The sequence below is a fragment of the Pinus tabuliformis genome, chromosome J (genome assembly GCF_031772625.1).
Source record: "Pinus tabuliformis cultivar Carrire ecotype Pingquan chromosome J, CPIR1, whole genome shotgun sequence".
NCBI lineage: Eukaryota > Viridiplantae > Streptophyta > Pinopsida > Pinales > Pinaceae > Pinus > Pinus tabuliformis.
Window position 1 is genome coordinate 1,541,297,662 of NC_142295.1, and position 24,502 is coordinate 1,541,322,163.

Genomic DNA, 24,502 nt, shown 5'->3' on the forward strand with positions numbered 1-24,502 from the left:
TTGTTGCATTAAGCGAAGTATGTATTCATATGTTTTGGATGATCTATGTTGTATCACTAAGTGTCCAAGTGTGTGGTCACAGTCAAGTTCTATGATTGTTCACATCGGTTCCACTTATCCCACATTTAACCAAATTCCAGAGGATTCATAGCAACCTATCCTCATCCAGCCTTCCTAAACTGAGCACTTCACATCTGCAAGCCTATAGTTTTTTCCTTGCCTATTGGAATTGCACAAAGCGTAGAAATCTCAACATCCCTTGGCATCCAAAACTGCACAGAGGTTACCTCTAGTGAAATTTCCTCATCCAGAACTCACTGCCCTCAAGAACTGTGCAGATTTGTCCTCCAAGCCTCCCTGCTGCCCAATCCCCCTTGCCTTTGAAAATTGCACAGATTTTTCCTCCTGGGCCTCATCCCGCAGCAACCACTAGCTGCTTGAACTGCGCATTCTGACCCTTAGTGGGCACTGCGCAAATATTTCCCTTAGTGGGCACTTTGCAGTCTTATCCCTTAGTCCAGCCCAGTCAATGATCCTTCTCTCCTCCAACGTTATACCAGTCCCAGCTTAGTTAGTAGATTATCATGCAACATCTTAGACTAGGGGTTTATCAGACTAATGTCATCTTGTCATGAGTGGATTACAAATACATGAATTCTACCAGGCTATGGAAAGATGATTAAGAAGGAGATGAAAAAGGAGGACATGCTATATGATACTTAAGGAGCTAAGGAGAAAAGATAATTATCATATAAGAAGACTAAGGAACCTAGGGTATGATAAAAGATCAGGACTACATGACGACTCCATTTGATTCACAACCCTTTGGAGGGTAGGTATGAAAAACAAAGCACATATTTCATGAAGTTGAAATACACCTCTTAGTGTAGGATGAATGACAACTTATCATTATCATATCATTATGTCTTCAATGACATGTATGGTTGCAAACATTCAAAGTCATTCCATGTGTTTCCTCTAAGTGTTTTGCTCCCTTTCGCTTGTTGGATCAACTGTCATCTTTTGGCATGCTTTACTGTTATGTCATGCTTGCAAGTCTTTTCTAGTGGTTCCAAGGTTGACCTCTGTGTATATGAATTTTCCTAACCATACAAACATTCGTTGCACTCATGCACAAAGTCTTAAACACTCTCGTACAAGTGTCATCATAGTCATCATAAAGTCTATCTCAAGTGTCCCACTTATCGCTTCTTGTTATGAGATAGTGACACAGAGGGAAATGCTGCTCCGATGGTCTGTGTTGTCATGTCGTCGAAGTATGCTATGTGTGTGATCACATTCAATTTTATCACAAGTATATCTTCCTCAGACACTTAGCCATTTTTCTGAAAATCTTCCCGACCGGGAAAATCAGTTGCACTAGACCTTGACTGAACTACGCACTGCATATTCTCAACCCTTAGTGTTGTTACCTTAATGCCTGGAACTGCATAGTGTGCAGTCGTTGTCCTCCAGGGAAGTTGAATTGCACAATGCTAGAGCTCAACAACCTTCCTTGACCCCAAAAATTGTGCAACAATTCCTCCCAGTCTGACTCGAACTATGCACTTCGCACTGTCAGTCCTCAATATTTTCCCCTTGACTGCTCGAATCTCACAATGCACAGAGAACCCAACCTCCCTTAGCCTCCATAACTGCACAGAGGTGTCTCCCAGTGTCATCCCTCAGTCAAAGCTCACTGCCCTCGAGAACTGTGCAGATTTGTACTCTAGGCCTCTCTGATGCCCAGACCTCCTTGCCTTTAAAAACTGTGTAGAACTGACCCCTCATGGCCTCATCCCACATCAGCCACTACTAGATTGAACTACACAATTCTGACTCCCAGTGGCCACTGCACAATTGTGCTCCCCAGTGGGGACTGTTCTGAAAAGTTCCTCAGTCAAGCCTGATTTGCGCTTTGCGAAGTCCTAGTGATCAAGCCCTCTCCCCGTCACCTGGAACTGCCAAATGCGTAGTTATTGGGCCCTCTCTCCCACCCTGTCACTTGTCCTGGGATCAGTTCATGGATAGTAATGCATCATCTTATACAAGGGAGTTTTCGGATTGATGTTTTCCCGTCATGATTGAATTACAAAACATGTACAGTATCAAGCCATGGCGAGATGATGAAGAAGGAGAAGGAGTGAAGCATGCCTAGAGACTCACTTGTAGCTAAACGAACTAGTGGACCTACCAAGAGAAAGCGAAGGAACATAAGTGGGAAACCACTTGCTAAGACCGAAGATCAATAAATACCCCCACATTATCAAACTACGCGGAGGGGAAAAGAAAGCATATCCAAGAACACATCTATCACTCAGCAGAAATAACGGCTTGAAATTGCCACATCATTAAGTCAATCCATGTCAGCAGTGTCATGTCAAGTTGTGTCATGAGTTGTCATATGCCACATCACTACTGTGGGCCACGTATATTATGAATCAAATGTATTGTAAAGTGAAAGTCCAATGGACACACAAGAATATGAAGAGTCGTGTAAGTTGAAAATTCATAGGAAGTTGAACAGTCATGAGAGTAGTCAAAGAGTCACAAGGGGAAGCATCACCCTTTGTTATATATACCCCCTCATTGTATGAGCATACAAATTTTCACCTTGGCTCCTCCCGCAAGGCATTAGAGAGATCAACTAGTTCTTTGAGGAGAAAGGAGTGGCTCCAATGTCCCACTACTAGGGCTAGTGATGTACAATGTAAATATGTGTCTTGGAACTTTTGCTTAATAACATAAACCTTTTCAAGCTGACACATTCATGCATGAACTATGGATGTTTGTAAGACTATTTCGTGAACATTTGTATTTCATGTTTGCTTTCACATGTACAAAGATAGTTGAACTATTTCGGTTATTTTAGTGTTTATCTTGTTGAGAATGTTTTGTAATGGTTGTTATTGTTGTCTCATCCTTGTGGACTATTCCACAGGATACTAGATAGATCTTTCCTTGCTTATCCGTTATAATGATTGTCACATTCGTTGTGGACTATTTCACTGGATGTTAGACGGATCTTCCCTGGATGAGGAGGAGGAGGTTTGGAATGTGGAAGAGGGCCATTTTCCTATTATAAGTGTGGCGAACCTGGACATCTTGCTGTAGAACATCCTAATCTATGTTTGGCATGTACGTATTCTCGAGCATTAGATCATGTGACAAAGGACTGTTGGTATCTACTTATAAAGATCCAAAATAAAAAAGGGAAAAACCTGCAGAAAGTGACAATAAAACTACATAATGACCAATCACAATGTTATAAACCTACAAATATATTAAATTGTTTGACAAAATAAATCCAATAACAATCTGGTAATAACATATAAATGCTTCTCTTTATTAATATAAAACCCTTGAGGTAGGGTAACACCATACAACTACTCCTTAAGCAAGGATAACACTAGACAAGCCATATGTTTTTCAATACAAAACAATAATTGACATGCCTTCCCTTCCTATCTTTAACTATATATTCTTCTAAGATCTAAAACCCTAACAAACCCTAACTACTTGTGGACCATTCCACAATGCAGGTTAACCACTTTATTTATTAACTATGGCCCATTTACTCATCATCCTTAACTAAACTAACTAATTGTGTGTTATAACCCGATTTACCACTCCAATATAGTAAGAGAGTCCCAAGTTCAACTTACCTCAGTTGTTGGCTAGAATGCATCCCCTATCACCTTTTCTTTTACTTATGTGGGATTTATTCCATTTTAAAAGTGTGGAATTATATAATTGAGTTATTTCTCATAATTATTTTTTCAAAATTTTATAATTATAATTTCATAATTAAGACAATTGAGAAAAGCTCATAATTGTGAAAAAGGTTTATAGAGTTTGGCATTCCCAAGAAAACAACTTGACCCACTTCTGTATGAGTTAGCTAGGGGTTTATTATTTTATAAGTTTCCTAACTTCTCGAGCCCCTATGTGTCAAATACATTCTCCCATGGGATAGAAAGAACCTATATAATCTCACCAAAAGGAAAGGCGGTTAGATCTAGTATATGTATATAGTGCTGGAGCTCTACTACATTGGGAGAAGGAAGCCAAGTTGAAAGTTGGAGGGGATTCCTCTCTTGTTTGGAGGTATACACCTTATGTATTATCATTTTGGATTAATATACATATGTTCATTTTCTATATCCATGTTTTGAATATATTTTATGCTTGCATATGTTGGTTTTAAGCTAACATATCCTCTTTGGAAAGGCCATTATTTGGTTATTTGGGGGTGTTGTGTGTAGGGTCTTGTTTTATCACAGGTGGAACGAGATCTTCAAGTCTAAGTGGGCTTCCTATGCATCAGACCCAAGAAACTCCACCGACCTGGGAGGATACTAGGTTTGATCATTTGATCTTCATCTTATCATGTACAAGCATTTAATTTATTTGTTTGTGTAAGAAAGGATTGGGGTTTAACTCTTTGATTGTTATCACGATCACACACTCACATATGGCTATATCATCCTCTAATATATTGGGCTGAAAGTATCCTGCTAGCTCGTGTCAAATTTTCCTGTAACATATCTGGCGACTTCGCTGGGGAGTCAACCCTAGGTCAATTAGATCTTCTCTTCTTCTTTGCATGTTTGGTTTCTTATTTATTCCATTGAGTTCTATGTGGTTCTATGGATTCATTTAGATCTCCATTGGTTTTATTTTCTTCATATCTGAGCAGATCTTAGATCTAAAACTTTGTTTTTGTTTTTTATACGAGAGAATAACATATCATGGGTTGAAAATTGAATTATAGACTTTTTGTACATAAAATGATTGAATTAATCATACATATAAATTCCTCTTGGAATTTCTCCCAAAATCATCTTTTTTTATTGAAAATGATCTTCAGATGAGGAATTTATGGTTGTTTGAAGATAAGCTAGTCGTATTTCCTCCATAGTTGTTGGCACAGAAGGGGTTACAGAGCAGCTCTGCCACAGAATGTTGGGTTGACCAATACAAATCAGTAGTGACTGTGATTCTATAAATTTTAATTATTTTTACCAAAACACTGAATGATTAGTGAGACAACATCAAAAAAGAATTAATAACAACAATGTAAAATCACCATGAAGAACAAAAATAAACCATGGACATAAGAGGACATAATATTTCTGGTGGAAACCCTCTTTAGGGAAAAAACCACCTATTCTTGATGTTGCTCAAATATTTAATTAAGTTTTGAAAAAAATTTACATGGAAGAGCTAGCACCCACTAGTTAGAAGATTCAACTACTATGACAGTTTGCTAGCAACACTAGATAGAAATACTCTTCTCTCATGACTCTACGTACACCCATTCACTAGGAACCACCACAACCAACGAGCCTCACCCAACACTACTGGATTCTGGAGAACTCTACTTCCTATTCTGATTTGCTGGCTAGAAGGCCCCCACCTTCTCTACACATTATCTACTATGAAGCCTCAACGCCTTCAACACCTCCATGTGAACCATGTTTCATGCATTTTCAAACTTGACTCTCAAACCTTGTTTCGAATTTATAAAGGAATGAAATGAAATATGTATATATATATATATATATATATATATATATATATATATATATATATATATATATATATATATATATATATATATATATATATATATATAGATATAAATAGAAACACGAAGATACAACGAAACATAACTTCAATTCATTAGTAACAAAGTATTAAAGATTATTTACATGTAGAATGGAAATAAACTAGCTCAGGTGATGGTAGCTTATCTCTGAGAAGGGATGTGGTGGCTACATGCCTTTTGAACTATGTTACAATGTGGCTTGAAGGACTATTTATTATTGAGAAATAATGGAAAACCCTAAACATCCAAAAACCTAACCCTAAGAGATGAAGCGCCAAAAGTCTGTGGGCCACGTCGGAATAAATTGGTACATCAACTACCTGGGGTCGTAACTTTGGCATACGATCTCCTTTTGACTCATAGGATACCTCATTACAAATATCTATGTGAGGTCTAAAACTTTCAAATGTAATACATTGGGTTTTCCCGTTTTCCAAAAAAAAACGTCGTTTAGGGTGTCAAATTGGCTCTGGAAGTTCAGGACCCAAAAAACTGTCAAAAATAGTAAATTATGCTATGATTAAGGAAACTGAAAGAAACAATGGCGATGGTCTAAGTGGAATAGGTTGGTGGCCACGAATATCCACCTAGATCAAACCTTCTCAACATGAGAAACCTGTCATCCTCTCTGATCAAAAATAAGAAAAATGATAAAAGCACCCAACTCAACACAACTACATATATACAATATGCTAAACATAACATTTTAGCACACTCACACACACACACCATCAATCAATCAACCCACTCAATACTCAACACACAATTATGTTCCAAATTATCCTCAATAATCTCCAAACCAATACCATGGGAAACTACCATGGTTATGCCAATACCCAGGACACCTATACCATGGTAATCTCTAAGATAATACCACGAGAAAATACCATGGTTATGTCAATACCCAGGACACTTGTAGCATGGTCCTCTTTAGACCAATACCACAAACAAATACCATGGTTATGTCAATACCCAGAACACTTGTACCATGGTAATTTCCAAACCAATACCAAGAGAAAACACCAAAGTATTGTTGTACCCATGCTCAAAACCAAGGTAATGTCCTACTCATAATTGAGCCTGCAACTACACGCATAAAACATGCAAAACTCAGCTACAACTGCACCCATAAGACTGCATTAGTGTGGTTAAGCGCCTACAACCACACACATAAGATTGAATCTGTGCGGTTGAGGAAGAGTATAGTGGGAAACAAAAACTTCTCAGCCTATACCTCTTCCAACCTTCTCCACAACTCTTCCAGCACCTGCACAATTGTTAAACAAGAATATTCATAAACTCATATTCCATAGAAACCATACATAACATCTAAACATAAGCCAAAATTTCCACCTACAACACAAACATCTTCCATAGACCCATTTACACCAAACACCATCTAGTGTCTGCACTAACACCTGCAACCAATCATGCAAGCAAGAAAACACTTGTACCAAGCCAAGAATATGCATCCACATACAGTTAGATACTTCAGAACCTTCTGTCACACACATACACTCAAGCCACCTGCAACACAATCATCCGCAATACATGCCCAGGTTGACATCAATGCCAACCATTAGTCACTACAACACAACATAAATGCCAACAATCTCCCCCTTTGGCATTGATGGAAACCCCAATTAAACCATCCAATTGACACTGACCTTTGAAATTGATCTCCTCATGCACTCCCCCTTTGACATCAATGGCAAAGGGAAAAGATCACCAAACACTATATTGCAAACAAAATAACTCCCCCTGAAGACTAGCTGGATCTTATCATAATGCAGCAACAAACATCATACTCTCTCGCTCCTCATCGCAGGATGACAACAACATTAATAACACAAGTATGTCTCTCCTAATGCAATAGTAGCACATTCAATCAACAGCTCTGATAACACATCTCCAACCAGCACATTATAAGCAGCAACAACAAATAGATATATCATAGCATCAACAAAACTCAATCAACAGCACTGACTATATTAACATCACTCTCCCCGAAAGAAACAACAATATATCATGAGCATCAAAAATAATATAACATGAGTAGAAACACTCTCTCCTAACTCAAGAGCAGTAACAACAAAATCTCCATGTCATGGTAGTAGAAACAATATAGATATATACTAGCAACAATCTCAAGAAATAGCTACATCTATATCAACAACATTGTCAAGCCAACTCAAACAACAATATAAAACCATATCCATGAGAAATAGCATAGTGTGGTCAGTAGCAACATCCTCATGGAGACAAAGACAAGGCAACCAACAACCAAAGCAGTAACACAACCACCAGTGATATAACATATCCATCAGACAACAACATCTGAGCAGAAATATAACAAACACATCTGATAGACAGCTATACACTAGACATGCTTCTTTTAAGCATCGTCATAAAAAATCTACAACCAAAACATCCATGTTGAAAGCTTCCACCTCATGGACCAAAGCACTGACTCTTGACTAAAGACTCGACCACAAATTACATGGATTTATAGATATCTTACATGGTTGAAGCAAAAAATTGACATCAAAGACTCCATGGACAATTATGGACTAATACGTGCTTACATGGCAGAAAGACAAACACCATCCAAGTAACCTTCTAGACATGGACTTTCAAACTAAACTATGATTGGTTCACAACATTACATATCCTTCTTGAAACATATTATACATGAATGAGCATAGGAATTACAATATGTCCTTTACAAAAAGAGCAAGTTAATGATAACATAGGTGATACTCTCCAATAGCAATAGATACATGAAAAATACTTTGAGTCTAGGTAGCAATACATAGAGAACATGATGAAAAGTCCTCAGCAGCAAATACTAAAAATACTAGCAGTCCATTATCAAATTGTCATAACTAGCCAAGGTACGACCCTGTCAATTTTCATTGACAACCAAACAAGCTACTCTCACCCATGTCAATGAATATAAGACACTACAACTTATTCCAGCAAGCTTATCAAACACATCATCATCATGAGCATGAGGTCTCTAGCAACATAAGGAAAAGAGCCAGCAACAACAAATTATGACACAAGCATCCATAGTAAAATTCTAGCAAGATAGTTTCAAATGATCACTTCTGCAACCCCTACAACACGAGTATATAAAACATGTGATTTCAGCTTATCTCTTGCAAAAACAACAACATTAACAACATATCTTCAAGAAGTTCTTTTGAAATAACACTTGTTAATTTTGTTTCTATTGTGGAGAGATTGGGTTCCTCAAAAGAAAGGTGGGGTCCTGATCAATTCACACCAGTAGTTATGTACAATCATCTTGTTAGGGTCCTATGATTCATAGGATCAAATGATGATTGAATGCTTTCTTTCAGTATGTCCAAATTGTACATAATATTGCATATTGCAAATGATTTCCAAATAGAGATATATAAATAAAAATAAAAATGAAAAGAGGGTATATATAAAAAAAAAATGAAATAGAAAAAGAAAAAGAAATGATAAAAGAACCCCACAGAAAAGGAAAAATGTGAAAGTGATGCCATTTGAAGTGCCACTAATAGCATAATAATTTCTCAAGAATAAATTCATGAAATTGTGTGCATCTTATTCAAAATGCCACAATACTTCCTCTTGTTTGAAACTTATTGCTTAATCATGTTCAAGCAAAATTCAATTTATGTTAATTAGATTATAATGAATAACTTAGCTAAACAGTGTAATCTTGGTTGATATTAGGTTAGGTAGATTAGGTGAATAAATTAATCCAACAGTATAATCTGGATTAATGTGTTTGTTAGAGTAGTTTTACATTTTGAATAGGTGTTTAGTCCTTTAAGTTGCAAAATAAATAAGGGTTTGCACTCCTAAATTCACCCTGGTTGCTTTTAGTTAGGTTAGCTTAGGGGAAAATTGAATTTATCTTAAAGAGTGCTATATGTAATATTATTTGGCCAAAGTTTGGACCTTATTGTAAAAAATATATATGTGCGATGTGACATTCGGTCATGGGTGTTAAACCTCGCCAATCTTCCCCGCTCCCGATCACGATCCCTTTTCATCGGATGGCTCCCAGGCCTTTTCAACCCCCCCGCCATGTTTCCCTTTATTGGCGGGGGGGGGTCCAAAAAAGCAGTTTCTTCGTCGAGCCCCGCCGCTATGTGTCCATCTCCCATCTTTTTGCAACTCCCCCCCTCCCCACTTACCACTAACCACTCCTATCCCCCTCCGAAAACCACTAAACCCATGCCCTTTCCCACCAACGACACCGTGCCTTCTTCTGTCTATCGCTTGGCGCCACGTCAATTAACCATTACGTCCTCTCGTTGCCACTTCCTTGTGCCACGGTTTTTTCCTGTTGCAGAGTAAATGCTCCCCCAAAACAATTGTTTTATCCAATAGTCTCGCTCCATTACGAACCTATAAATCTTCACACTCGCCCTCGATCACGTTCTTCCCTCACTCTCATACTCTCACAATGGTATCAACCCAATCTTTGTTTTCCCCTCGTCTATTATCCATTGTTGACAAAGTAATTTCTTGCAAGTTCTTTTTCCATGCAATTAGCATTGTCATCCTCTGCAATTCTACCATGTTATCACAATGGCCCCAAAAACCAAAACTGATGCCATAGTGATAAACCTGATTCTTCCTCCCTCTATGGATTTATACCACATTCCCTTAGCCGACATAGACTACAAAATCGTTGAAGCACAGTGTGAATTCGACCTCTTTGAATTACACTGTTGGTTTCGAGACACCTATCTAGACCAATCGGATGAAATTGGGCTTTGGAAATCTAGACTTCCCCTGTTCATCTTTCCCCAACCCTATTATTTCCCTGAATTCTTCCTGAAGTACCATGCCTCTTATCTCTCAAGAAAACGAGCCATCATCTCCCCTAATGGTGATATCCTTTTCACCATTACCCCTAAGAATATAAACCAGATGTTCCAAATCCCACACAGTGAATCCATGACTCCCTTTTCAATTGATGCTCTTAAATAAATTTACCAAAATCTCACTTTTCCCTAGAGAGCCAGGATTTTTGAAGTCTTCCTGCCAGAAGATTCTCAATTGCCCAAGAAAAACCCCCCTTATCCCTTTTTTATTTCCCCCCAGAGAACCAGACAGATCATATATGTCTTGTCTTGCTTACATGGGTACTTCTTAGATGAATGGGTAGATGAGCCTATTTTAGGCTTTATGTCCACCCTTTCCATAGAAGAATGATTGTCATTCATCTTTGACTATGGTCACTTTCTCGCAGATGTAATGCATGAACAATTCCTTCAGTTTCTAACTAAAGGAATGTTCATATATTCTTCCATTCTTATGCATATGTTTATTTTCTTCCAAACATACATGTTTCCTTTCGCAATTCATAAAATCAATCAGCAAGGAGAGCCTCAAGCCATAATCTGTTCAACCTCAATTATCAGAAGAAGAAAAAAAATCACAGGAGTACAGGTTCAAAGATTTTATAGATCAGTTCTTATATCTAGCATCTTGTTTGCTGAGTGGCCAGCAGATTCTCAGGATCAGTGAAGATATTCAAAAGGTGTTACATCTCAGTGAGCAGGTGAAGACAGGAGATTGGTATTAATACCAAAATTATATAGAGATCAAGGTTTATGGCTCCAAGCTGCCACCCTATAAACTGCCCAAATATCTTCCTATGAGTATATTTTCCTTGGAATACATCAGGCAAATAATCCAATGAAACATTCACTTTGTGGCAACTAAGAAGTCCCAGTTTAGAATAAAAACACAGATAGGGCCATTTATCTGTAATAGTAGAGCAGCATGAAAGGAAGCAAGCCTCCTTTTAAGACAGATGAATTTTCCCCTCAGCTTTACATGGTCTTATGACCCCTTTGGGGTAATTTCTCAGCAGATGTTGGAACAAAAGACAACCCCTTATGTACATACCCAAAGACTAGAGATTGAGAAATATATGAACCAACAGGATTGGGTAGAGAACACATTGCAGGAGGCCAAAGAGCAGGTGTTGTCCAGAACTGCTTCAGAGACTCCTACTCCTAGAGAGAAAATTAAGAAAAGACCGAGAGAGGAGGACAAAACTTCAATAACAGAAATCTCAACCAAAGAATTCAAGATCTATTCTACAAAAACAAAGACAAGCTCCAAGGTAGATTGTCCACCATTGGACGAAACACAGGGTACTATTGTACTCTTTGGCCTTCATACTTTAAAGTTGGGTAGCAGCACCACTGATTCTCCACCATCCTCAACCACTAAAGAGAATCCAGCCACAACACCTCATACACCAGAGTCATTTATAGAACAGAGGCAGTTGAACATATTTAAAAGGTACAAAGAAATTAAACAGAGGAATGAAGCCCTCCATGATAACATTTACGCTCAATTCAGGAAGCAGTCTTCCTCAATTCAACACGGACTTATTTCAGCCAATGACACAAAGAAAGGGAGAATGCATATGGCATTCTTACTACTTTGGGCCATCAAATCTTCCCTCGGTATTTGTTGCTCATAATGATGAAGTGAGAAAACTTTGACATGAGCGATTTGGTCACTTAAACTATTGCTCCCTTCAAAATCTATGTAAAGAAAATATGGTGACAAGTCTTCCTATGGCATTTTGCAGAGATGGTGTTTGTTCTGGATGTGTACTCAAAAAACATCATCGGGGTAGTTTTGAAAAACATGCCGCTTGGCACACCTCAACCCCTTTACAACTTGTGCATAATGATTTATGTGGTCCACTTCCAGTTGTTTCATTCTCTGGTTACAATTATTTTTTAACTTTCATTGATGATTTATCGAAATGCACTTGGATATACTTCTTAAAACTCAAGGGTGAAGTCTTTAACATGTTCTTGGCCTTTAAGGCCTTTGTTTTTTTTTTTAACACGATTGGATGAATTATATTGCAAAAAAAGAGAGGAGCACACTCCTATTACATTCGGTGGAGTTTCGATTCAAGTAGAAAGATGAAAATGGGAGCGCAATCCCTATTTCTAAGCTTGAATCCAATGTTCTATGTATTTCTTTGACTAGCGTGCCATTTTGCCTTACATACTATCCTAGCAGTAAAATAAACTTGCAATACATTAAAATTAATTGATCATTCAATACTGGTTGACTGATTGCTCTTATTGACAGTGGTGCTTCTTGCTTTGCTGAGCGGAGTTTTCCCCTTCCTGGCTCTGAGTGATTGACCTGATATAGGCTATGGCTTCCTCAAGATGCTTGCATTTGTTTTTGAGTTCTAGTATTTCGGCGTTCTGATTATCTATATCTCTCTGTTTATAGATGTTCCCTATTCTCATTTCCGACCTGAGTTCCTCGAGTGCATCATTGAACCTGCCTATCATAAACTTATTTTCCCTGCATGTTGGGCATCCATCATTTTTTGCAACTCTTTCTATAGGATTGCACTCCATTTTGATCCACTGACTTGCTATATTTTTGCAGATTTTCTATTCCTCTTGTATGTGCTCTTGTTGTTCTTACTGTCATATTTAGTATGCTTTCTGCTAAAAAAAAATTGCTCTGCTTCGTTGTCCTTGGAAGAAGAAATAGACTTGTAGTAGCCTATTAATGCCCAATAGATACTGATGCACAGCAACGCCCAATCTAGAATAGAGGAGATGCTCTGAACTTGATTTGAAGAGATGTTATGTAGCCGATTTGATGAAATGTCTGCTGGGATTTTTTCGGTGGTTGAGTGGATAATGAAGAAAACACTATGAGAAGACAAATGACTTTGTAGGAGATGATGAAGATTTCGATAAGAGGGATACACCCTAATAGATTGACATAGAGGAATGAAGACACGGAGCAGAATGCTATATCGATTCAGGGGTGGGATACACAGGGTGTTATTCAGAGCATTATGCCTGTTGGGGGTAACGAGTTTACAAATGTTGTTACTGTGTTTGGAGATGGCTGAGAGTGTAACAGAGAACTCGCAGAGGGAAGGCGAATGACTTAGGTGTATGAAGACGCCTAACTGAGAGAAAGGTTCACTGATAGCTTGACACAGGTAACTGAAAACGTATAACTCGGAGCTTTTGCAATTCAAGGGAGAGTTACACGAGCTAGCATTGGGATCACTATGCCTGTTTATGAATGCGAGGATACGAGTCCTGTTGCAGTGATTGAAGATGGGCATTCGATTGTGATTTATGAACTCACATTTTCCTTGAAACTTTACCCTGATATGACAGATATCAACTCGATTCGGGCAGAGAATATTTCTATCCTCCTTGGCTTGTGGGCTTGGGATGGTGGCAGATTTGATTTGGATTTGCTGATTATACTCCTGTAGATACCCATTGAGTGCATCTGCTAACATATCTACCTTATGATCTTCTGGTGTACTCTCACTGTTGTTTTGATTTTCCTCATACTTTTTTCCATTGTTTTGCTCTTTCTTCATGAAGAATGTAATAGATTATGGGATGGAGCTGCAATATATTTCTTTATTTTCCTTGATGCTTCCTGCTTCTCTTTTTGTTTCCTTATTAGCGAGGTTATCAGCCTTTTTATTATGTTCTCTCAGGACATGTTTGAAGCTGACCCTTCCTAAGCCTTTTAGATTCAATCTTATCCTCTTGTAGATTTTGTTCATTGCTGAATTATTAGGATTTTTACTTTTGATCATTGCTTCAATAACAATTGCAGAGTCTCCTATTATTATAGGATCTCAAATTGTTTTCTTTTTTAATATCCTTGAGCCTAATAGAAGACTGTAGGCTTCGGCTTTGTTATTTGTGGTTTCTCCTAGGCCCCATTCGTAGGTGACGATCTCTTTCCCATCTGGATCACTTATCGCTCCTCCTGCTCCTGCTTTCCCTGGGTTGTTTTTCGATGCCCCATCGAAAAAAGACTGAATCTATTTTGTTTTTTTCTCCACTCTTCGAGTTCTTTTTCACTCATCCTTAGTTTCCAATTTCTTGCTGTAGGAGCTTTCTTTGGTCCTGCTTTCCCAATGTTTTCCAATATAGCTTTCCCAATCCAATCTCTCTCCTCTTGCTGAAGATTGTTGTGATCCACTGTTGACATCCCTTTAGTGTTTAAAATTTCTGAAACTAAACCCCAAGTTTTTTATAAGATTTTACCTATTCTTGGCTTTTGATCTTTGAAGATGCTTTTATTTCTAGTTAGCCAAATCTGCCAACACAATACTGCTAGAAGGCATTTCTAGAGACTGATTATTGTAGCCTTGTTCTTTGTAGAGTAAGGGTAATTCTTCTCCCATGCTTTATAAAACTCTGAGAAAGTGTTTGTGAGGTTTAAATTGATTTCCAGCGGGATTGAAATTTGATTCCAGCATTCTCTGGTTATCCTACAATCCAAGAAGAGATGCTGAATGGACCCTTCTTCTGTCAAGCACACAAAGCACCTGGAGGGACCCTGAATTCCTTTCTTTTTTATTTTTTACTAGTTAATATTTTTCCTTTGAGAAGAGTCCTTATAAATGCTTTGATTTTAGGGAAATATTTAGTTTTCCAAACCACTTTCTAGAGGCCCCATTCCTGATGGTTTTGGTGATCTTGAAGTGTTTTGTACCCTGTTTTAACCATGTATCCTCCTCCACTTGGATCCCAGACAAATTTTTCCTCTTCCTCGATACTTATGGGTGCTACTTCTTCGAGGTGATGCTTTAATTTCTCCCATTGTCCTTTTAAGTTTAAGGGGATTGTTGTGATTTGCCACTCATGCCAATTTTGTTGTTACCATGTTGAAATTGAATGAAGAGTGTTCAACCCTCTTTTTGTCATCCATCTTTGTATGCCAAGGAGGTCCAATTGAAGGTTTAGAGGCTCTTTTCCCATTATTCTATCGTCCCAAATTGACACCGATTTCCCATTTCCCAGAGTTTTAGATATATGATTCCTAATTGAGGGGATTATTTTCTTTACAAGTTTCCAGACTTGCGTGCAAGGCCTCACAAGGATGTTGTCTGTCAACAACTATGTTCTGGTTTGATTCAAGTATTTTGTGGCAAGGGATTTTTTCCACCAAATTTCCCTTCCGGTTATCATTCTCCATATTATTTTCATCCCTAGTGTAGTGTTCATTAAGCTTGGTAAACGAATGGATAGACCTCCCTGTTCATATGTTAAATTATGATATGTCCTTCTCTCCATAGCCAAGGTCATAACTGGGGGATTTGAACATGGGTCTTTCAAGTTTCAACGATTTCACATTTCTCCGATTCACTGATTGAGCTGCCTTTGGAACTTGGCCTTTAAAGCCTTTGTTGAGAAACAATATGGACATCAAATTCTTAAGCTAAGATCTGATAATGGCAGAGAATATGTTAAAAACAAATTCATCAACTTTTGCACTCAGCATGGAATTCAATTGCAACATATTGTTCCATATACTCCACAACAAAATGGTGTAGTTGAAAGGAAGAATCACACCTTAAAGGAAATGGCTAATTGTATGATTCAATCTAAAGGACTTAATTTTGGGCAGAAGCAATTAATTGTGCAAATTACATAGTAAATCGCACTCCTACTAAGGTTTTAAAGAATATCACTCCAGAAGAAGCATGGAGCTCAATTAAACCATATGTAATTCACTTTTGTGTTTTTGGAAGTGAAGCATGGGCCCATATTCCAGATGAGAAACACAAAGCCTTAGAACCTAAGAGTGAAAAATGTATTTTTGTTTGATATTCTGAAGATGTCAAAGGATATAGACTTCTTCCACCTAAATCCAAAACTGCTATCATTAGAAGAGATGTAAAGTTTGCTGAAAATATATTGGCCTACGAGCCTAGTTCGGCAGGTGTGCCACCTCTCTATCCCTTCTACTTTTGAAATATTTCTTCTTATGATGATGACAGCGAGGATGACAATCCTCCCCCACCTTCCTGGGATCCTCCTTCAGCTCCTCATCTTCTAAAATGGGTCCGCGCTACTGGGGATGCAACAAGTGCTCTTGCAGGTAATCCTACAGATCAGCGTCAGACACGTGTTCAGTTTGATAGAGCCTCTTCTTTACTGGCTCAAGCTTCAGTGAATTATGATCCTGACACCTTTGTAGAAGCTTCAAGCCATCCAGATTCGGACACAGCTATGAATGAAGAATATTGTTCACTATTGGCAAATGGTACATGGGACCTTGTTACTCTTCCAAAGAGATGAAAATTTGTTAGATGCAAATGGGTTTACAAAACCGAGTTTGGACCAGATGGAAAAGTTGATAAACATAAAGCTCCTCTTGTTGCTAAGAGTTTTTCATAAGTTGAAGGCATTGACTATACTGAAACCTTCTCCCCTATTGCCAAAATGAACTCTATCCACCTTGTTCTTTCCCTTGCTGCCTCTTTCAAATAGGAAGTCCATCAGATGGATGTTAAATCTGCCTTCTTTCATGGGGACTTGCATGAAGAAATATATATGGAACAACCTCCTGGCTTTATACAAACAGACTCCAGCCTTGTATGTCAACTTAAGAAATCCCTTTATGGTCTCAAGCAAATCTTTCAGGCTTGGTATGCCAAAATGGATAGCTTTATTTTAGATATTGGCTTTTCTAGGTGTCATTCTGACAATACTGTCTACACCAAGAAAGTGGGTAAGTCTCTTATCATTCTTGTTCTTTATGTTGATGATTCCTTACGGGTAATGATCCCAACCTTATAAACCATGTGAAGCCCAGCCTTAAAAAGAAGTTTGGATGAACTTAGGACACTTGCATTATTTTCTTGGTCTTCATGTCTTGCAATCCAAACAAGGTATTTCCCTTTCCCAGTCAAAGTATGCCTGTGATCTTCTACGCCACTTTCACATGGAAGATTGTAAGCCAACCCCTTCTCCCTTTTAGTCTAGAGCCAAACCTTCAGTCACTTGTACTTCCCCTGAAGTTGATGCTACCTTATATCGTCAGTTCGTAGGAAAACTTTTGTATCTAACCCATACTTGTCTTGAACTTTCCTTTGGTGTTGGCCTTATTGCTCAGTTTATGCAAAACCCACATGAAAGTCATTGGAAAGCAGCTAAAAGAACACTTCGTTATGTTCGAGGTACATTTCAATTTGGGATTCATTATAGTGCAGAAGCATCTCCTCTATTGGTTGGTTTCATTGATTCTGATTGGGCTGGTGACCTTGATGATCGAAAGTCTACTACAGGTTATGTCTTCACTCTTGGTTCTGGACATATTACATGGGCTTGCAAGAACAAAGTGTAGGTTTTAACCCTGTACAAAAATTACCTGCATACGAATTCTTAAACAAAGAAAATAAACAATGCGAGAGCATAACCCATAAAACACATATGCACAGAGATTTTTCCCTGGATCCCAAAACCGGGACTACCAGCTTGATTTTTCATTATTGTTCCTTTCAATGTTACAATACATATTTATACATGCCGAAGCATCCAATACCATGGACCGAAAACCATCACGTCCAATACCATGGACCGAAAACCATCGCGTCCAAAAAACATGTGCGAAAATCATGCACAAAACCATAGGTGGGTCCGCCCAACCTAACATATGGTCCAAAACCAAAATTTTCCGCGGCGCTGCCTCGGACCCCATAAAGTGGGGTTACGGGTGCCCTTCAAACCCCCTATTAACTACGTGGAAAGAATATAACACAACCCAACAATCTCCCACTTGTTGTTTTCTTTCCACAGGGGGCCACAGGAGAGCTTAGTCATTTTTCACCCCTGAGATTCCCATTGCTTCTCTACACCAAGAGAACTTATCAGAGCTCACAGATTTTGTCAATGCATCTGCAGTATTCTTCAAAGTGTCCACCTTTACCAGCAACACCTTTCTGTCTTCTATCATATCCCTCACAAAGTGATATTGAACATCAATGTGCTTTGTCTTTGAATGATAAGCAGGGTTCTTTGCCAAGAAAATTGCACTTTGGCTGTCACAGTCTATTCTTATAGCTCCCTGTACTAACCCCATACTTGAACACAATCTCTGCAACCAAACTGCTTCCTTGCTTGCATGAGTGGCTGCCATGTATTCTGCCTCTGTAGTTGATAGTGCCACTACAGATTGTTTCTTACTCATCCAACTGACTGCACCTCCAAATAGGTTAAACACATACCCACTTGTAGATCTTCTCTGATCTAGATCTCCAGCCCAGTCTGCATCAACAAAGCCATGAATATCCAACACTCTGTCCAATCCTGGTCTTCCTTGGTAGCACAAATCATAATCACTAGTGCCACGCAAATACCTGAAAACCCGCTTCACTACTGTCCAGTGCTCCTTCCCAGGTTTTGATATAAACCTGCTCAATACTCCCACTGCATGTGCAATGTCTGGTCTAGTACAGACCATTGCATACATCAGGCTACCCACTGCACTTGCATATGGAACACGGGACATGTCCTCTTCCTCTTCTTGTGTCTTGGGACACTGTTCAGCAGATAACCTCACACCTACAAGAATAGGAACCTTCACCGGTTTACTATCCTGCATATTAAACCTCTGGAGTATTGTCTCGACATACTTCCTCTGGTTTAACCAGAGCTTCCTCTTTGACCGATCTCTTTTAATTTCCATGCCCAAAATATAGTTTGCGGCACCAAGATCTTTCATGTCGAATTTGGAGGACAATTGGGTCTTCAAATCCTGGATAATTTCTTTGTCATTTCCAACCAGCAACATATCATCCACATACAAGACCAGATAAATAATACGGTCACCAATTAATTTAAAATACACACAATGATCTGCTTTGCTTCTGGTGAAGCCAAGTCCCCGTATAAATGTATCGAATTTCTGATACCACATCCTTGGTGACTATTTTAACCCATACAAAGACTTCTTTAACTTGCATACCAGTTCTTTCTTACCCTTCACTGCAAAGCCTTCAGGTTGCTTCATGTAGATTTCCTCTTCCAAATCCCCGTGAAGAAATGTTGTCTTCACATCCATCTGTTCTACCTCAAAATCAAAAGCAGCAGCAACAGATAAAAGTAATCTAATAAAAGTTACCTTGGCAACAGGAGAGAAAATATCACCAAAATCAATTCCCGGCACCTGGGAATAACCTTTTGCTACCAACCGAGCTTTGTATTTCTCCACCTTTCCTTCTGCATTTGTCTTCTTCTTGAACACCCATTTGCTGCCAATGGGTTTCCTTCCAGCCGGCAACTCCACCAGATCCCAAGCCTCATTTTTGTGCAAAGATGCCATTTCATCTACCATGGCCTCTTTCCAGAGTTTTCCATCCTCTGAATCCACTGCTTCCTTCACAGTTCTGGGATCATTATCAGTAACAGACAAAGCAAAATTTGAACTGAAAGCAGATGGACTATACCTTTCTGGCTGCCTTCTTTCTCGAACTGATCTTCTCACAGCCGGAGTTTGTGGCTCTTCATCTTCTGATTCCTCCTCTGCTGCAGAGTCTGATTCTTCCTCCTTTGGCTCAAACTCTATCTTCTCAGGTTCCTTTGGTTGGACTTCATGTTGAATAACATCTTTTACCTCTCTGAACAACACATCTCGGCTGTACAAAACCTTCCGTGTGACTGGGTTCCAAAGCTTATAACCCTTTAAACCATCCTTATACCCAATAAAGATGCACTTTTCAGATTTACTATCCAACTTGGTTCGTTTCTCCTTTGGAACATGTACATATGCATCACATCCAAATACCCTTAGATGTGAAAGAGAGGGTTTCTTACCAGTCCATACTTCTTGTGGAGTCTTATCCTCCAACGCTGATGAAGGTGATCTGTTGATCAGGTAACATGCAGTATCCACCGCCCCTGCCCAGAATTCCTGTCCTAACCCGGCACCACTGAGCATGCTTCTTGCCCTTTCCATCAACGTCTTGTTCATTTTTTCTGCGACTCCATTTTGCTGAGGTGTATATGGAGTAGTCCTCTGCCGTGCTATACCACACTTCTTACAAAATTCTTCAAATTCCTTGCTGCAAAATTCTCCACCATTATCTGTCCTCAGCACCTTTATCTTCTTCTCTGTCTGATTTTCCACCAGAGCCTTAAATTCTTTAAACCTGTCAAAGACTTCAGATTTCTTCTTAAGAAAATATATCCATGTATTCCTTGAGAAGTCATCTATGAATGATACATAGTACACAGACTTACCCAGTGATGGAACCTTCACAGGTCCAAACACATCACTGTGCACAAGCTCTAATATCTGTTTTGTCCTCTTACCACCAGAGGGGAAACTCACCCGATTCTGCTTCCCATATACACAATTTTCACAGAAATCAAAATCCAGAGAGCTATTATTCATACCTTCTACCATACCTTTACCATGAAGTATTCGAAGGCCCTTCTCTCCAATATGTCCAAGCCTTTGATGCCACAACATGGTCTTCTCTCCAGAGACCACTAGATTCTCTACTCCATTTTCAGGAACCATAGAACTATTGCACCCATCAACAACAGTGCTACCTTGCAACTTGTACAGAGTTCCAATCTGAACTCCCCACATTAATATCAGTGCTCCTCGAACCATCTTGCATGTATCTTTCTCGAACACCTTCTTTACACCTGCATCATCCAACTTGCTTACAGAAATCAGATTTCTGGCCAATGCAAGAATATGTAGAACACCCGGAAGTGTTCTAACCCTTCCACCTTGCAACTTCAACTTTACTTTTCCCCGACCAATGATTCTAGCCTTCCTATCATCTCCTAAGAAGACATCACCACCATCGTATTTCTCATACTCGCAGAACCACTCTCTATGGGGAGTGAAGTGAAAGGATGCACCTGAGTCAATCAACCATGCCTCATGATCTACATGTGTACTTGAAGAAGCCAAGTACACATCCCCACCTTCATCTGAGGTGGTTTTCGCCTCTGCAGAAGGAGCATCAACGGATCCCTTTCCTTTATCAGGAGCTTTAGATTTACAATCCCTTCTAAAGTGCCCTTCCTTTCCGCATTTCCAGCACACCACTTTGTAGGTTTTCTTGGAGATTTAGATCTCCCTCTAGATTTAGATCTCCCACTCGATGACTTATTTTTGTTTCTGTTATGGGACCGTCCTCGTACAAACAAGGCATCACCATTCTGGTTGTCCATATTTTTCCGTCTCATCTCCTCCGTCAGCAAGGCTGAGACTATTTCATCAAATTGCAAAGCAGTTGCATTGCTACCTATTGCAATAACCAGACTATCCCACGAATCTGGTAGAGAACACAACAGACTGATGCACTTATCTTCATCCCAACAAATCCTATATCTATCCTATGCCCCAAGATTACCAAACCAAAATTATTCAATTTGATTCCACTGGTGCTATCAATGCACAACAACATATAGACAAAATGAACAATTTCTTTGATCTTCACGAAGTGGATGAAAGTGATGTAAAGATGAAGCTTTTTGCTCAGAGTTTGGGTGGAGAGGTGAGAAAATGGTTTAAAAATTTAGCAGTAGCTAGTATAGTTGACCTTGAGGCCTTTCATAAGTCTTTCTTGAATAGGTTGGAAACAACAAAGAATCATCTTTAGATGTTGAATGAATATAAAAACCTAATGAGACTGTGGAAGAATATTGTGATAGGTTCAATAAAGTTTATAATGCAATCCCAACTGCTATTAAACCTCCCTCGAGCTTGGCCCATATACATTTCCCTAAAGGATTTGATGTTGATATGGCATATCAGCTAAGATAAAGAGACCCTACTACCTTAGAAGCTAATGCCCTTTAAGTCAAGGCTAATTTTCTAGCCAAAAAAGCAAAATTAAAAGCTGAAAGAAGGGTTACCATCAAAGAGGAACCTTCCTCTTCTTCTCCATCTCATCATAAAATACATAGTCTACTTAGAACCATGGAGAAAATGATGGATAGGATAAGCATAACTGATAAGGCTCCTCCTGGAGAAAACCAAATTGTTCCTCAAATTAGAAATCCAAATCTTAGAAGAAACAAACCCCGGATCAAATAAAGGGACCCAAAAAGTCTAGTTCAGCAGGTAAGACCTCCTTTTCAAGAGAACTATAAAAATGAGGAGGGAGAAATAGCTAAAGACATGAATGATACTCAAATCAATTTAATGGGCGCAAATGACAAGACCTTTTTCTACTATCCCAGGATGAAATAGATCCTGAAGAGTCCGAAGAGTATAAGAAAGGTTTTGAAAATGCAATTATGGAAGTCCATGAGAAATATAATATGAGTGGTAGGAAAACAACTGATACTCCAAATAAAAATCCAGTGGATACACCTGCTAAGAAAAACGTTGAGATTCTTGCTAGAAAGCATACTGAGGTTCCAACCCAAAAAATATCTGATACTGTAGTCAAACCGACTCAAACGAATGATTCCTCCACTAGCCAGCAAATAGACATTTCCCAAAAGGACTTGGCTGAAAATAGGAGGCTAGCAATTTAAACAAAAATCAAACATCATTCAGTATAGAAAATAAATTGTCAAAGCTTAAAATATCCATTCTTCTAACAGAACTGATGAGAAAAACTACATAGAGATCACAAGTAATGAAAGCCTTAAGTATAGGTGAAGATACTGATGCAGTCAATGTATCTGATGATCAATCAAAAATATTGTTTGGGCTTGAAGTCGATAGTAAACTCCAAGATGGATATGTACCTCCTTTTTACATTATCTTAAACATTGATGATGAAATCTTACATAACACAATGCTTGACGTAGGGGCCTCCCACAATCTCATGCCTAGGGTGAAAAATTGGGACTAGATATCACTAGACGATACAAAGATTTGTATTCATTTGATTCAAGTAAAGTAAAATGCATTGGACTTATTAAGGATTTGTGCGTCAACTTGGTGAAAATACTAGCCAAGAGCATGGTAATGGACATAGTTGTTGCTGACGTACCCCCTAAATATGGCATGCTACTATCTCGTTCATGGGGAGCTAAACTCCAGGGAACCCTCCAAATGGATATGGCCCATGCTACAATGCTAGTGTTTGGACAGAATAGGAGACTATATAGGGAAAAACTCATGAAATTTATGGTTAATACTCAGGATAGACCTCATAATTATCCCTTATATTCAATCCATTTAGACCTTGATTCGTTTATTTTGTATAATTATTGAAATATACAAGAACAAGTTCCCAATGAAAACACTGAGTTATGTCACACCAAGGAGGAATGCCAAACAGATATCAGGGAACATGATAAACCAGATGAACCTTTATGGAATTTAAGTTTTGATGGAGCTATTAGTAAAAAGGATCGAGGGCAGGCATATGGGTTTCAAATTCATAAACTAATCACTCAGAAGGACATTGTATAAATTAAATTTTCAATGTGCTAACAATGTAGCCGAATATGAAACCTTAATTTTAGGGTTACAACTTTTAAAGAAGCTAGGTGCTAAGTGAATTGCAATACATGGAGATTAACTGATAATAACACAAATTAAAGGGGAATATTCTACTAAACACCCAAGGATGAGCGCCTATTGGAATGTTGTTTTGGATTTTTTGGAATCATTTATTGAGTATAGCCTGTCTGTGGTCCTGTTGTCACTCATTGCTTTACAAGTTATCAATTGCCCAGAATGCATAAGAGAAGTGAAGTTAGAAGCCATTTCCTAAGCCACAAAAGCTATCAAAGCTTAATCAAACCCTCTCCATTGTGCAGTGATCGGAAAGATCTTTCCAATGGTACATGGAAGTCCAAGAGTGGACTTCTAGATCAGAAGTTAGAGCATTTTGAAGATGGGGGTTTTGTTGCCTTGAAATTAGAGAGAAGGGCACATTGGAGCCCCCCCGGCCACAATGTATCTCGCATATCGGCAACCCCGCAGTCCTGCGATACCACAGTCCCGTGATCTCGTAGTCCCGCGATCCTGCAGTCCTGCGATCTTGTAGTCCCGCGGTCTCGTAGTCTTGCAATGGGCCATCCTTAAGGAATTGGAGGGGGTGAAACACGCTGATAGCGCAAATCA